This window comes from Geospiza fortis, unplaced genomic scaffold (genome assembly GCF_000277835.1).
Source record: "Geospiza fortis unplaced genomic scaffold, GeoFor_1.0 scaffold2, whole genome shotgun sequence".
Taxonomy (NCBI): domain Eukaryota; kingdom Metazoa; phylum Chordata; class Aves; order Passeriformes; family Thraupidae; genus Geospiza; species Geospiza fortis.
Window position 1 is genome coordinate 1,713,874 of NW_005054366.1, and position 16,246 is coordinate 1,730,119.

The following is a 16,246-nucleotide window of genomic DNA, read 5'->3' on the forward strand; positions in this document are numbered from 1 at the left end:
CCGCCTTCCCCCTCACGGAACGCGGCGCCGCCGGCTCCGAGCCATGAAAGGGGGAGCGGGGCTCCCTAAGCGAAAGCACCTAGAACACAGCGCGCAGACCACGGGCTCAACTGTGCCTCCCTCCACCTCAGCCTTTTAATCTAGACAGCATCTTTAATTTAAACCGAAATTAATCTCTGGCCCAGATAGGCCGGGATTTGGCTCACCTGCGGCGCCCGTCGCCTGGACCCGGAGGAGGTGCCGGCTGTCTGGAAAACAAGGGACGAGAAAACCGAGGGATTTTCTGCAGGCTTGATGTAACCCGCAGCAGGCTGTTGCATCAAAGACTAGAAAAAGAACCCGAGACAAAAATAATCTTTTAAGAGCGTGCAGCTAAGATTAGTGCAGCGTGTCAAGATGTTGCTGAGCGCAACAGAACGAGTCCTGCCTGTACCCACACAGAAATGAATACTACTTTTCTGGCACCTTGTCCGTTGCAACCCTGAGTTTCCAAATTTTATACCGACGTGCCTATTAGCGTTAAGTTCCAACCATACAATTTTGAGTTTGAATTCAGTCTTACCTCAGTTCTGGATGTTTGGCTTAAGGGTTTGGATGTGGCTCGTGATAAAAGACATAAAATTCATATGAAGTTCTGAATTTGTAAATATTGTCAATTTACCAAAACTGAACTGTAAATACTCAGATATATTCAGACTTACTCTCTTGGTATACCTCGTCCCTCTGAAAATCTGACCAAATAGGAGAATACAAAAGCCAAAAAGTGTGAAATAACATTGGTTTTCCCCACATGCTTTTATTAATTAAATTGTTTATAGTAGAAATGCTGCTCCTCGTACCCCCCATGTAGGAAATGTGGTGGCTGACACAAGTTGGTGTCTACCTGGGCAGGAGCGCCCATGTGCAAGCCTGCACATGCAGGCACAGCTCTTCGCTGCCAGGGTTGATACTTGGGAGCTAAGTCTGTCTTGTTTTTTTCTCAACAGGCAGTAAACCGAGTAAGGAATGTGTCAGGGACTACGAGAACGTTCCCATTCCTTGTGTTTCTACGTGAAATGCATTTCTAGCCACACCCATAAAGAACTTGTCTCTCCAGACAGTACAAAGTCGGGTGAGACACCAAGAACCTAGAATGTCACTATTCACTACAGCAAGATGCTCTGTGTTCAGTGGTGTGTCCTTAAATTATCTGGTCTGCTGGTAGAGACTTTTCTAAATCAATTTCCGATATATTTTAATCCAGGAAATGCTTTTCGAATAAATAGCAATACTGAACTCCATCTTCTGGCTAGTGTTAGTAATTTTTGATATGCAAACTGTTCTGTGCTCTCTGCTCTTGCTCATTTTTCAGGTAGACATAAATTTTAGGCTTCAGCATTAACATGCAAGATTAATGGGTCTGTTCCTACTTCTAAGAGTATTGTTACAACTGCCTGTATACTGAGCAAAATTCCTGCACTGATACATGAATAGCTCACTTTGCAGGGTTTAAGTTCATAACCATTAAAATATACTGGACTGTTTCTAATGGAAACTCATTTTGGAGAAATAGAATTCTTAAATATTCTCTGTCAGTTTACATACTTTTCAGCTCTTACATAAGTAAAACATTGTGTAGATGTCTTTGTTTTGCTGTTAATTTGTTTCCCTCCCCCATTACTGTCCTTCTAGGACTATCTGCATTTAATTACACATTGTGTCAATGTCAACAAATTGTGGTCAGGGACAGGGTTCTCTTTTTGCAAGGCCTGATACAAACACCAAAGGAGTTTCTGCCCCATACTGCTATCACAGCTAACAGTGCTTATCTCTGTCCTGTCTTTCTTGTTCTTACATCTCCCCCTCCTTCCCACCCTCATCCTTCAAACCTCTACTGCATTCTCTCCCTGACCTACCTGCTGCTCATGCTCTTGGCTGTGGCACACTTTCTTCCCCACCAGCACATTTAATTGCAATGTTCCATTTCATTATTAGCTTGTCACCACCTTTATCAAGTCACCTTTCCTAACAAATCTCACTGCGAAGCTTTCCTGCATAGCTCATCATCAATTTTCCACTTTAAGGCTCTTCTAAAGCCACGTGCAAAAGGGGCTATGAAAAATTGTGACTGTAGTTCTGTATTTATTTGTGAATAAAGAGCAGCATCAGTGAATAGTGCTACTGTACAGGCAGAGACAGATTTACTGTGTGCCCAGCTCCTGCCAGGCTCAGTGCACAGAGATGTGTCTATGTGTCAGTCACACAAAGCCTTTCCCTTCCCAGGGATTTTTGGGATCTCTAAGCAAGGATCTCTACTTGCACATGAAGACCCAAGCCCAGGATCATGAAGTCACTGAAGTCTACTTATTAATTGCAGTCACTGTTGGATCAGATTCTTGTTGTGCATAGTAAACTAATTACCCAAGTTAACAACTGCATGTAGTGCAGGTGGGCAGGCACCAAGCACGCTTCATGTGGGATTCTGCTGCCTCTCAAGTGCAGGGTGGAGCCCTGGCAGCCAGATTTAGCCTCCCCCGTCGTGCAGCCAGAGAGACACGCAGGCTTTCTATGGACCAACAACCACAGAATGATTTTTTTCCATGTTACAACCCCAAATTTCTAGCTTGTGGCACTGAAGTAATTTTCAAAGTCTGGTTTAGATTATTTTAAGTGCATTTTACACATGGGTAAACTCAAGCAAGGCAGAGGACAAGTGGCAGATGGTCAGTGACGGAGCCAGGAATAGAATGGAGAACTCTGCTGTCCCAGGACATGATTTTAAGAGACTTTGTCCCAGGATTGTGGGTTTGATGATTTATAATTCATGGGGCTTCAGAAGTGCTTAAAAAAATGCAGCTATCACTATTCCCAGTTTTTCCTGGCAGAGACTGGCTTCCATAAGCAAAACAATTTTAGTTCAGTTTCTTAAGTGTGCAATTTGGGACTTACTCTGTTCTCTTTGTCACCAGTTTTATGCCTTTTGAACTCACTTGGCTGTGCTGTGTGCACTGCTCATTTACCTCTGCAGGAGAAGGATGAACCTCCACGAGAACCCAACTGAATACCTTTCAAATAGACCTATCTGTAACCTTGGTAAAAATAACTATGGAGATAATGATAATGGATAATTATAAACTCCATAACTGGCAAAACAAGACTCTGCATTTCAGAAGATGAATTGCCTTACCCTGTCCAGTAACCCACTTTACAGTGCAGTAATGGATCTGCATCCGGAGGGTTATGCAATGAAATGGAGCCTTTGGCAAGCTGGGATCACACTGGAAATGAAGCCACATCTTCATGGGTTTTTTCATACATGCATATTTGTAAATCTGGGACTTATCCCTTTTGACATAAAGAGACCATCCCAGCTTGGAATGATTAAATTCTAGGACAGATTATGAAATAATAAAGCATTTAAATATTGTGGTGCAGCAGTACAACAGTGCAGTCACCCTTCCTTTTACTGATTCAAGTGTAGCATCTCCAAAAAGCTTTTGCCCTCCAGAGAAACTACTGACTATACATTATAAAACAGGAAATAGAATATCATATATGTATATTAAAAATATATCTATTTTTCAAACCTTTCTCTAGGTAAAGTAATTACTGAAGCAGCTAAAAATATGGGGCAATGAGGCAAATACAGGCCTGGATCCAAAGGCCACTGAACTCAGCAGAAGCACTGGAGTCATGTGTGTCATGAATTACAATACACAAATGCAAATAAAGAATGTTACTGTATATGTGTAAGGATAAAGCCTAATTGTCTAGTTGCAGTATCTAGGCATTCCACTTGGATAAAATGAGATTTTTTTTCTCCAGCAGGTAGAGAGAATTTCTCAGCAAGCATGTATTGCCAATATTTATGGGAGAGTTTGTGGTCCCAAAAGAACAGAAATACTGGGAAAGAAAAAGGAAAGAAAATGTACCCAAGGAGGAGATCCAGCTGCTTCCAAGTCATTTCTATAAATAAAAATCTGATGTGAACTCATTACCATTTCCCTTTCCAGCACCGATTTGCTTCCTCAAGATTTCAGAGTGTGCATCTGAGGACTTGGGCTGCGCGTTGTAAAGTTTCCCTCGGCAACTGCTAAAATTATTCACGAGGCACTGCAGCATGGCAGCAGCTATCAGCTGTGGAACGGTAAGAGAGGCAGGGGATGGCCTTTGGTGTTAGTCAGGGATAAACCAGAGAAGTTGTGCTTGGCTGGGTGGCTGAGGGTTGGGGTGTCAAGCCAGTGATGCCATCCGTACCTCTTGTCCTGTCATTAGCAGGCAATCAGCGTGTACAGCTGGAGCACATTTCTGGACCCTGGAAGCTCCCAGACAAATATTTGCAGTCCATTTTGTGAGCATGGGACAGCAGAAGGGTTGCTTGAGGACGGCCCAAATCCTAATGCATCTATCAAAGCCAGCTTGCTGTCTGTGCCAGCACTAACCTGGTTTAAGTATTGCTGTCATCAGTAATGCCAGATAACAAAAGCTGCTCTTTGTGGAGTAATATCAGGAAGGAAATTGTGCATGCAGATTCACCAGCAAAAATAACAGTCTGGGGCTGTAAATGTACACACTGATACTGCTGGTTTGTTGCTATTTTCAGCAGCTCCTGTTCCCTCAGGGGTGAGAGGACTTAACTGCTATCCCTGCTGTTCATGCATCAGCCTTAAAGGTTCCATGTGGATGCCTGCTCCTTGGCCCATCTGGGGGTGATTTCTGCAAATGGCAGTTTTCCTCTGAATCAGTATTCAATTCATCACCAGAGCCACACCACATGATACTGTGGGGCCATAGAAAACCACTTTCCTTCACTAGAGATCTCTAGTGAAGAGTTCTTTATTATTTGCACTTTATATCCACCTTCGAATCATCCCCAGGCCAAGCAATTGTATTCCATGCAGCTAAATCTTCCCCACAGTTTTGCCTGATGGGGATACTTCAGGCTCTAAACTCCTGTGTAGTCCTGCTGTTTAAAGTTTCTGTATTTTGTTCTAGAGATTGCTTATATCATAGTGGGTGAAGTATATCTATCACTTAACCACTTCTCAGGAGTACTATTAGGCTTAATTAATGTTTGTAGTACACTATTGAGATTCTCAAGAGAAGCAGCTATAGAAGTGCAAAGGATTATAATTAATTTAAGACTAATTTTTGAATAAACGGCTAACAACACTTAAGCTGTGATTTTCCAAGTAAAACTCATTCAGCTGATTTTTAGACAAAATCATTGTGAAGTCTCGTTTCCATTTACTACTACCACTGTATGATGCATTTTGATTTTTATTATCCTTCAATATCCTTTGATATATCCAGGCACACAGTACACCTTGTTTTAGTTCAGGAAATACTGCCCAACATATGTAAGTCAAGTTAAAATAAAACTAACAAAGTAACTAAATCAATAAACTCAAAGACAATCCCCAGCACCATTTGCCTTTAGTATAATAAGTGTTTGAACCATAAAGCCTGTAATTAATATTATGGAATAATTTCTGTACTTATTTATAAGGCATCTCATTTACATAAATAGTCATTATCTGGAAATAAAACCAGATCATTAAAATTCTGAAAACTGATTGAGATCAGTCAAGGTGTTACCAAAGAGATTTGCTAAACTTCCCGTTTGAAACAGTTCTGAGACGAAATCTCCTCTCCCAAACAAGCTGAAACAGGACTCTGCTGTGGGAATGCAGGCAGTGCTTCATGCACATGACATCATCAAACAGAACGGGTATTTTGTACGGTGAGAAAACATTGGGTCACTCTTCTCACTAACTGCCATGGAGACTTTCCAAGGAACTGCATCTGACACATCTGCACTGAAAATCTGACCCAGATTGTAGCTGAAGCTCTCCTAACACAGATTTCCGCTTTTCTGAGATTCTACAGCACTCAAAATACTTTTCAAAATACTAATTTCTTTCAAAATACTTTTAATGCTTACAGTATCTCCAATACTTTCAAAGTTTTGCATCTGGTTGGAGAACACTTCATGTAGAAAAAAAGAGAAGAAATGGCACTCTTGTGTTTCTATTTGCAAGCTGGATTGACCACTCCTCAGTTATTAGCTAGAGAGTCACAGGTATTAAAAATTATGTCCTGCTTGTCACAAAGACTGCATCTCTGGTCCTGCTGTCAGTGCCTTTCAAGGTCCAGAGTGCTCTTTGTTAGATTTTTTCTAGATAGAAATGAACTCACAATTTTTTGGAAAAGCTACAACTACAGAACATATTTTAAGAAATTTGCAATTGCCCTGAAAGGTCAGACCTGAGTCTGACATTTTCAGTGTGAGGTACATCTTTGAAGTGTAAGTGTAAGCCCAGAGTAAGGCAATACACCATGACCCAGCCTGTTTGGATTATTTCCTTGCTAATTCCTAGAGAATGGAAGTTGGCTCGAGTACCGAGTCATGAGGATTTAATCTCAATACAGATATTTTTAGTATCTGTTATTTTATCTTGGGTACTTTTTAAATCTGTATCACTGCCCAACTCCTCTCCTAATTATCTGAAATTCTTTTCTTCTGTAACAGCTTTGGAATGTGCCCTTCTATTATTACAAATCCTGGCTGCATTAGATTGGGTCCCACCTGCTCATCCATCGATTGGCTTAGGTAAGAGTGCCTTGTTTAAAGCCTCAGCAGCTGCTGAGAAACCAGCAACACAGAGGAACAACATCAAATCTCATGGTGAGTCACTGTGAATGTAGGTCAGCACAGGCTCTGCCCTTTGTTGAGCTTTCAGAGGGTTGGCTCCAGGTCACCTGAAGGAGCCCCAACCCCAACAGACCCCCTGCAAAAAATTATGTTTGTGTTCCTTTGCCATACAGCACTGCCACTTCCATGGGGGAGTTTAAAGCAGATGAACAATTTCTTAGCAACTGAGCCACAACCAAGAGCTGAGAAAGGATAGGAGAGAAAACACAAACCAAATCACCTTGCAAGTAAAATACACAACCTGTTTGTTTAACCCAATTTGTGCCAAATAACATTATAGATCCACTCAGTCTCAGCCACTTGAGGCTCCCAATCAATGTTCTAAGAGCAGAAGAGAGAGAGTGATGTATCTGCTCTGATTCATACCTGGGGGAGACCCTCTCCTGCAACAGTCAGGGGTTCTACATAATGAGGTAGGCAGAGAGAACTGTGAATTGATTATTAATTAAACTGCTTGATCACCTCCTTGGAAAATGGATGACCAAATGTTGATGCACGGAAAGTAATTTACATAATCAAGTTTGAATTTGACTCATAATACAGTACAAAACTACCTTAATAAATGGAAATTTTAAAAAATCACACTCTGACTCTTGGTACAAAAAAAGAGTACTTCCAGTGCAAATAATGAGATGGGAGGAAATGTCCTTGGCAAGTCAATTTGTTCCATGCTGCTGATGGTTCCTGTTAGTGACAAGGATTTTTTTTTTCAAGAGGGAAACAATGGAAAACAAATGCAAAAGCATTTACCAGAAGGCCAGGCAATGGCAGCTTTACCAAAATGTCAAGTGTGCAGAATAGAGTCAATTTAAAAGAGAATTAATTATTTAAACTGAATTAATGTGACTACAATGAAGCCCTGTTAAACCATCTCATCCATCCTGCTTCCAACTGTGCTACCCCTTACAGTCTAAGTGTAAATACTGTGACCTCAATTTTCAAACACTTCAAACAAAAACTGTCTTACCCGGTCATAGTACCAATATATTGCTTTTTTAATATATTTACTGCATCTCTACCAGGAATACACCCACAGAATTGTGCTCACCTTCTCCACATTCCCAACTCATACAAATTTGACCTCTGGGTCCCCTTTTCCCTCTTTTCCTCTTTCATCTTCATACTTCTTGTGTTTTCCCAGATGCTTCAGGCAGTTTCTATCACTGCATTCTTCAGATCATCCTTTGCCTGCAAGTCTGCCCATTGCATACAGTCCTGATATCTTCATTTCAACAACTTTTCTCTTTTGTTTCGTGCATTGGCTTGTCCTTCTGTGCCTTTGGGGACACGAAGGTGACTGAATTTTAGGTCTCTAGCTTTCATATGGAAGCTCATTTTCTCAAAAGAATCTCCACACTACTTACTTCCCTGGGAACCTACTGTCCCAAAGGGCTTCAGTTCCTCCTGGACTATGGGTCATGATGTTGCAGCACGCTGAATATCATCCCTAGAAGGAATACTCTGTCCACTCTTTGCATTTTCCAGGTCAACACGAATTTGCAATGCTATCAACAATTTAAAGGTGCAATAATGGTTACCTAGTGCTCTTTTTGCTGGATAGTGTTACATGAAATGTGGCAAACATCAGCAGAGCCACTGGTCCTCTTTTGTATCCCACAGGAATATCTATAACCATGTCTACCAGTGATAAGTCAACACTGTCACTTTTGTTTTCCAGTTTCAACATGGGCAAAGGAGCCATTCCAAATCCATCCTTTTCTGCTACCCTTTAAAGCAACATCTGGGCTAGAATTTACATAAAAGTAAAAAAATAAAAGTAATTTTCTATTTCGTGGAGGAAAATAACTCCTATCTAATAAGTAATGAACTTAATTGCCGTGGGTCTTGACTATGTTGGGAATGCATATTAATTTAAATGCATCAGTGTAAAAATCAGTCTCATTAAACTATCTCAAAGCCCTAGAATAGATGGAGCACTGCATTAACACTTGCACGTAGTCATTCATATTAAAGTTAGAATTTACAGGAGCTCATAATGAATATAAACAGGAATTAAAACTGAGCTGAGGTGCAATAAAAAGGATTAGTGGCAGTGATATTTAAATTGACAGTTAAAAACTCTTCTGTAGCACTTTCGAGGCCTTGGAGAAATACAGTTGGTTGGATATCCTATTCTTTATTTCATGGTGTACTAGAAACAATGTATAAAACATGAGCACACCGAGGCCAAATGAACATCTTCAGTGCAGAAATGTATTTCTTAAGTTATTTTTTAATTTGAAATGTCATTTTTGTGTCGTGCGAGGGGAACGACTGACGTACATATGGAAAATTGTGAGTTCTTAGAAACCATACTGTTTTCTTGATCATTCATAACCAAATACATAAAGATCCTTCAGCGTATCACTCTTGCACAGCTTGTACGAGATCTCCATAGCTACCCTTGGCACAACAAGCACAAAACCCAAGTGCCTTTGCAGGGCTGATAAGCAGACAGGAAGCAAGGGAACATCTGCTACAGCTTTAGATGGTTTTGCCTTCAGTAACCACTGAAGCTCTGCATTCCACGTCCTGCTCGCTTGGCCTTTGACTCCACCAGCTGTTGGACAGGAGATGTAAAATGTTGTACCTACAGAAAGGGAGCTGCATTATTTTCTAAAGGATCACTGGGATATTTAATGGCATTTTTTTCCTTTCCCTGATGACTGGAAACAGTGGATAGCAGAATCTGCATATGGAGTTACTTCCTGAAAGTCAACCACTTCCTATTTAACAATTTTTTTTCAATGTTCTGTTTTCCTTTCCAAACCTGCTTTGTTTTGTTTTGTTTTGTTCTGTTTTAATGTTCTGTTTTCCTTTCCAAACCCACTTTGTTTTGTTTTGTTTTGTTTTGTTCTGTTTTAAACACCAAAAACAATTGCCCCATATACTGAATAGTAATTATATTCATCATAATCATTGTAAGGAAGCCATGTGCTTCCCTGGATCAGGGCTGGGGCTTCCAGCCCAGGCAATCTGTCTTCTTGGAGCATAACAGCATTTCTGTAGCATGGACAGCCAAGGAACAGAGTTACACAAAATAAATATCAAACAATTTAGTGCAAACTCTTTCTTTGTTTAAAGAAAGAGCTACTGAACATGATGTTTTATAAAGGAGCTCAGCCAAATAATGTAGATTATCTGCTCTTGTGTGTGTGGAAAATCTGCTCCAGATAGTTCAGCAGTTCTCCACCACCATGGTATTTTCATTTGCATGGAAAACTACTAACAGGGAACAACTGACAGCAGCATATTTTTAGGATATTGAGGCCCATGCATCTTTATATACTTCCTCTGAGATTGTAATTTTGTCTAGGAGATTGCAACAGTTGTGACGAAATCGGATTTAGTCATGTATGGTAGATCCTATGGCTCTGACACAATGAGATGAAAAGGGGCTCAGAGTAACCACAAGAAAGAGGAAGATACTCTTCCTCTGCTCCAGAGTTATGTAAATGTAGCTGAGAAGAGAATTTTGCCCAGAAATTCTGTGTTCTGTGCTTTGGAGTTCTATACATTTTTTTATATGTTCTATTCTTAAACTGCAGATGGATGCTGTTTTGCCAGAAAATAAATGAAACACAACAATGACTTCAAATATTTGGACGAGTCATGTTGCCACTCAAAATACAGAAGCATCTGTCATATCACTGTCCTAGTAAGATCATAAAAGCAGAGACAGAGTGATCAAAGAAGAAAATACAGGACTCTTACTCCATTCCTAATACAAGCTATTTCTCTTTTTAGGACCAGGTGCCTACCTGGCACAGAGATATTCCCATAGTCTACAAATACCATAGCTGAGTACCTGAAGTGACTACTTTGCCACTATTTATTTAGTTAAATATAGGAATAGTCATAAAGACAGTGGATTTAACACTTGGGACTGACAAATTACTAACTCAGGTTATTATTTTATAATGGAATCGTAGAACCCCAGAATGGTTTGGGTTGGATGGGACTTTAAAGATCATCCAGATCCACCCCCCCTGCTATGGCAGGGACACCTTCCACTATCCCAGGCTGCTCCAAGCCCCAGTGTCCAACCTGGCCTTGGGCACTGCCAGGGATCCGGGGCAGCCACAGCTTCTCTGGGCACCCTGTGCCAGGGCCTGTCCACCCTCACAGGGAGCAATTCCTTCCCAATATCCCATCTATTCCTGCCCTCTGGCAACGGGAAGCCATTCCCCCTTGTCCCCTTCCTCCAGACCCTTGTACAAAGTCTTTCTCCAGCTCTCCTGGAGCCCCTTTAGACAATGGAAGGGTCTTACAGGTCTCCCTGGAGCCTTCTCCAAACGAAACATTCCCATCTCTCCCAGCCTGGCTCCAGAGCAGAGGGGCTCCAGCCTTTGCACCATCTCTGTGACCTCCTCTGGACTTGCTCCAGCAGCTCCAAATCCTTCTGCTGTTGTTCCCCAGGGCTGGAGACAGCTCTGCAGGTGGGGTCTCACCTGAGAGGGGCAGAACGGCAGAATCCCCCCTCACCTGCAGCCCTCACTGTGGGATGAACCCAGGATACAGAGTCTTTCTGGGCTGCTCTCTGTGCTTTTTACCTTCTGCATTTCACAGGGAGCTGAAATTTTTAAACTATATTAATATTACAGAAATTAAATAGCTGTCTTGAGCTGTGTGCACATTGCATTTAACCAGCTTGAAAGCAAGCCAAAACTTGAAGCAATTTTTAGAAGAATTGTAGAATCAATACATCAATTCCCATTAATTTGGTGTCAGAGGAAACAAATGTGTACCTGTCTGAAACGTGTGCATTCCCTGCAGAGAAGTACTAAAATAGGCACCTTCTGTCTCCCTACCTTCCCTGTGCCCTCCAAACATCAGAAACCAGGGTCAGAATGAGGGAAAACCAGACTGGCTGCAAAATACAATGAAACCACTTTTATTAACCCAGTATCCAGGACAAGTTATGCACAAACTGTGCCATGTCAAAGCCATCCCAAGCTCTACTCCATCCATGGCACTGAGTTCCTTGTTTCTCCCCTGATGCTCCAGTCCCTCCCAAACACATCTCCTTTGCAGGGCTGAGAATATCTAGGCAAGCTGAGGTGAAACTCCACTCAGTCTGTCACAGCCATAAGCTGTCATTCTGCACAGCAGTGGGACAATATTAGTGACTAATCCCAACTGAGAGTGCATCTTAAACCAGCCAAAGTTCTGGATCAATCCAAGCTCCCCCAAATGTGCTGTGCTGCATGCAAGCATCTTCCACATCTTGCTCACTGCACAGCTGGCTGCCAAGCAAATTCTTGTCTCGGGAGGTATGCTCAAGCACATGAAACATATTTTTAGCATCCCAGAGGTCTGAGTACTCCCAGAGCTGAGAGTGCAACCTGGCTGACAGCAGGTTTCCAGAGGAAGGAGTAGGAAAGAGGCAATGGGTGATGAGATTACCCTCCACAGAAGGAGACTTCTGCTTGGAATATCAACACATCTTTTCAGTCTCTCATTGTGGCTGTTTGTGCTTTCATCAGATTTTCTGTTTGCTCCTTCAGCTACGGGACCAGATGGCTCCCACACATTATGCTGTGAATCATGGCAAGGCTCGGGGTGTTTGCTGTGTGTCACAGCAAACGCAGGTGCCAGACCAGGTTAAACTCCTCACAGCCAGCATGGTGCACCCTGCTCCGGGGTGGGACTGCAGCAGGTACCTACAGACACACTCTGGGGAAGATCTGAGCATCCTTTTCTCCTTGCAGGAAAATGACTGCCATACCTTGAGCTCAGATAGCAGGGAAGGGAGGCAGAGCAGTGACACATGGCAGAGGACAGATGCTCCACACTTCCCGTGATGCACAATGCCTGATGGCAAGGAGTCCTGGTGGGCCAAGGACAGGAGGCTGTTGTTCCCCCTCTGATTTCCCCTTGCAGTTTGTGATTAAACTGGTGCTGACACCTTGCCCAGTGCCTGTTTGCAGAGCCAATAGCCCTGGGCAGGACTTCTGGCCATGAAGCACCTACTGGATAAAGAGACAATCTCATTGTTTGAGAGCATCTCTGCCACTGGCGTCTGTTAAATAGAAAACAAAACTGATTTTCTCCTCACTTTGCATAGATCTGGGGTAGATCCAAGCTGTGGCAGCCCTGTGAAATGAGAGTGAACAGGAGGGGTGTTTGCAAATGTAATGGCTCCTGTTTAGGAGGGCAAGACTGGGAGGATTACACAGAATGTGATTTGTGCTTCAGTTACAAGACCATAAACATCACCCTGCAGTTCTCTCTCACTGAAATACTGCATTTCTGAGCACTGAAAACCACTGGAATAATGAAAGATGCTTTTTCAATACCAAGGAGATATGTGGGGCTCAGTGCAAGTTACAAATCTGGAGGCAGAGGAGGGATGTCCTGGATAGCACAATTGATACAGTGAGTGGCTCCAGGTCACACCACGGAGGAGCAGCCAAGCACCTGGAGACTGTCCAATGGCCACACTCCACCCTAAGCATTTTCTGAGATGAGAAAATTCCCCTGTGGCTGTTTTTCAGCTTGCTTTTCTTGCTATGTACTTACATGCCCCGTGTGTTGGAAGTGACAGGGCACCTTGTGAGTGTGTGCTGTGCTGGCCTTTGCTGACAGGCGCTGGCAATCAGGGAACACTTGTCAGGGACAGGGACAGTGACCAGGAATGTCACAACCACAGCCTGTGCAGAGCAGCTCCCATGAAGGTTAACGCGTGTCGCCGCCACCTTTGAGGTCAGTGCTGGCCTCGCTTTAGCAGTCCTATAAATAGACGCTCAAGGTTGACTGAAAAGAGGATTTGGCTCGGCTGGATCTTGTTTAGCATTCCCAGGAGAGGAAGGCAGATTCTTTTCCCTTTTTCTCTTCCAGCCTGTAACCTTGAGTTGGTCTCTGTGGGGAACATTAGTGGATTTGCCAAAAGCGCTGTTGCTGTGAGCCGGATGTCCTGCTGTGTCACACAAACCACACGTACACGTCTCTTCAACCTGCAAACCCAGACCTAATTCCACTAAAGCCTCAAACTAATTCTTCACTGGCAAAACTAGGGAAAAACCCAAACAAACCTTGAGCCTAATTGCTTGAAAACAGTAGGACACCTAGTGGATTTATAGGGAATATCTTTGGGATTATCAGCAACATTTTGTCATTTTCTTGGCAAAACCAGCTGTGAATATATTTATAGAGGAATCACTGAAATATCAGGGTTTCTATTTAATAAATGAATCTTGTTATAGCTGTTACAGCCTCCAGTTTGCCTGAAGAAGTTATTGCAACCTATAGAAAACCCAAAGAGCATTGTTTGAATTACTTGAAAAAAAAATTATGGAAAACTGGATGGTTCCCAAGGTCTGGGAACAGGAGGAAGGATATTCTGCCAGATCAAAGCCATCCCAGTTGTTCCATCTGACAGCTCTCTAATGATGTTAATGAGCAAAGTTTTACAGCTTCAGCCTGGCCCCAGTACAGTGGTGCAGCTCCACAACAACGTGGCCATGCTGAGCACAGCCAGCCGGCCCTGCCGGTTGTTTCAGCACAGAATGACTCGGCCACAGAAGCCAAAGTGCTTCTTCATTCCCCAGGGCTGCTCTTTTGTATCCAAATTAGAAGATGATGGGCCACGTGATAACGCCTGCGCTGCTGTGGCTGCTTTTGCCTGGTACCAACTCCAACATCAAGAAAATTTTGACCCTAGAGAGGGAATAAACCCCTCTGGCAGGGTGTGTAAGTGGAAGAAGATTTTGAGTGATGATTCTGTGAAATTATATCTTGGCCAGCAATTATCCTGGGGCTGCCAGCGTTATCTTGCTGGTGTCTCTGGAGGCAGCAGACACAGACAAAGAGATGAGTGATGAGTCCAAAATGGATTCAGGAAACTGATGACTTCATTTTGACAGTCATCACAAGGAACACCAAGTCATTGAGTCCTGCACTCAATTCCTGTTCCCAAAACACGCTGAAAACTTTCCTTCCTTTCTGCTTACCATAATATTGTTCTAGTGAAAAATGTCTCCAGAAGATGGTTCATTTTTCTGTTCCCTTCCCACTCTTTCTGCAGTGCTGCAGGGATTCCTAAAGAACAGCAAAACCAGAATGAGATTTGATTTTGGATAAAAAAATCTGTTCAGATGCAGGTCTTTTTTTTTATTCCAAGTTCAAGGTTAGGAAAGGAAAGGCTAATTTAGAAATTAATTTTGATTTGGTCTATTTCTTCTTATACCTTTTCTTCTTAGAGCTGTAGAAATCAGAAAGGATGTAGCACGTGATGAAATGCAAATGAGTTATCAACAGAAAAATTCATATTAACTCTTTGCATTTTCATTATTCCTAGCTATGGCATAGAATTACCTGAAAAATAGAATCCTTGTACATTGTAAACCCTTTAAATTGGTCTAGGATTTTGAAACAGATTTTTTTTTTTAATTTCAGTGCATGGATTTTATATTTGAAGGGTTTTTTTTCTGACTGACATGTCAAACCGGGGATAGTGCGTGCTAAGAGTATGCTTTTCTCTAATTTAGCAGCTGGATTGAAAAGCTTGAATTATCTCTGCATAATTGCAATGATTAATGGATTGTTAGGAAATTGCAAAGTATTGATTGAATTTTCCCCTTAGGAAATATTTCTCCTCTGATAAAACACAGTTCTGGGCCTTTGCTTTTGTCCTTCCTGCTTTCTGCTCCGGGGAAGCCAGAGGCTGCTTTTATCTGGGATATGGGAATTTGGGTCAACAGCCCTTCAAGGACAATTTTGAATTATTGTGATTTCCAATCCCAGATCTTCTCTGAGCTTTGCAAGGAGATGGATTTGCAAAGTGTGAACAGGGATTTCAGAGCCAGAAAAGCTCTTTTTTTTTTTTTTTTTTTTTTGCTGGGACCAGAAGCAAATACTGGCCATCCCTGTTTCACATTCTGCCATTTCCATGTCAAACACCACCAGTGAGCTCTGCAAAGACACCTTGACCTTGTTGTGGGAATGCCGCAACCATCAAAGATGGTGGCAAATTTTCAACTTTATTAGGCCAGGATTGCTCTGGGGGATCTCAGGAGTTGGTGGGAAGAGGAAAGTGGAGAATGAAGTGAGAATTGGATGCAGGGAGAGCTTGATGCACAATGCCTGGGGCTGGGCAGCTGAGAGCTGGGAGCCCTGACACACATCTGCACCTTAATGGTGCTGGGCTCTTTTGGCAGCTGCTCTGGGAATTTCCAGAACAGACCCATAAATACACAGTTATGAGTGCGACCTCTGCTTCTTTTCTTCGCTAAATTGAACATCCAAGGCCCAGCTGAGTATCATTCCTTGTCTCTGCTCCAGTTGCTTGGGACGTGCTGCCTCTGCAAATGGTTCTGCCTAAGTTAGGAATTATGAGAGCGTGCTAATTCAAGGTTTGCCATGAATTTAGTGTTCCCGCAAGGATGACACTAATGGCAATTAGTGCAGCATGAATGCCAGTGCTGAGTGACTGTTCTCACATTAAAAGCTGTCAGTTGGGGAGCACACAGTCTCTGTTATTCCAGGCCTGACCTCTGCTTTCTGGCTGTGCTTCCTGTGCACGGCAGGTGTCCCAGGCCAGCCCAGCACTGC

General features: G+C 42.6%; 1 long non-coding RNA gene across 1 annotated transcript in view; it reads left to right on the plus strand.

Moving 5' to 3' along the window:
- The window catches only part of LOC102039709, an 8,409-nt gene extending 1,432 nt beyond the window's left edge, over positions 1-6,977 (plus strand). Inside the window, exons 2-5 of the long non-coding RNA XR_265394.1 lie at positions 987-1,111; positions 3,993-4,126; positions 6,512-6,667; positions 6,808-6,977. This is a non-coding gene — a long non-coding RNA (uncharacterized LOC102039709). The remainder of the gene's footprint in view (positions 1-986; positions 1,112-3,992; positions 4,127-6,511; positions 6,668-6,807) is intronic.
- Positions 6,978-16,246: the final 9,269 nt, after the last annotated feature.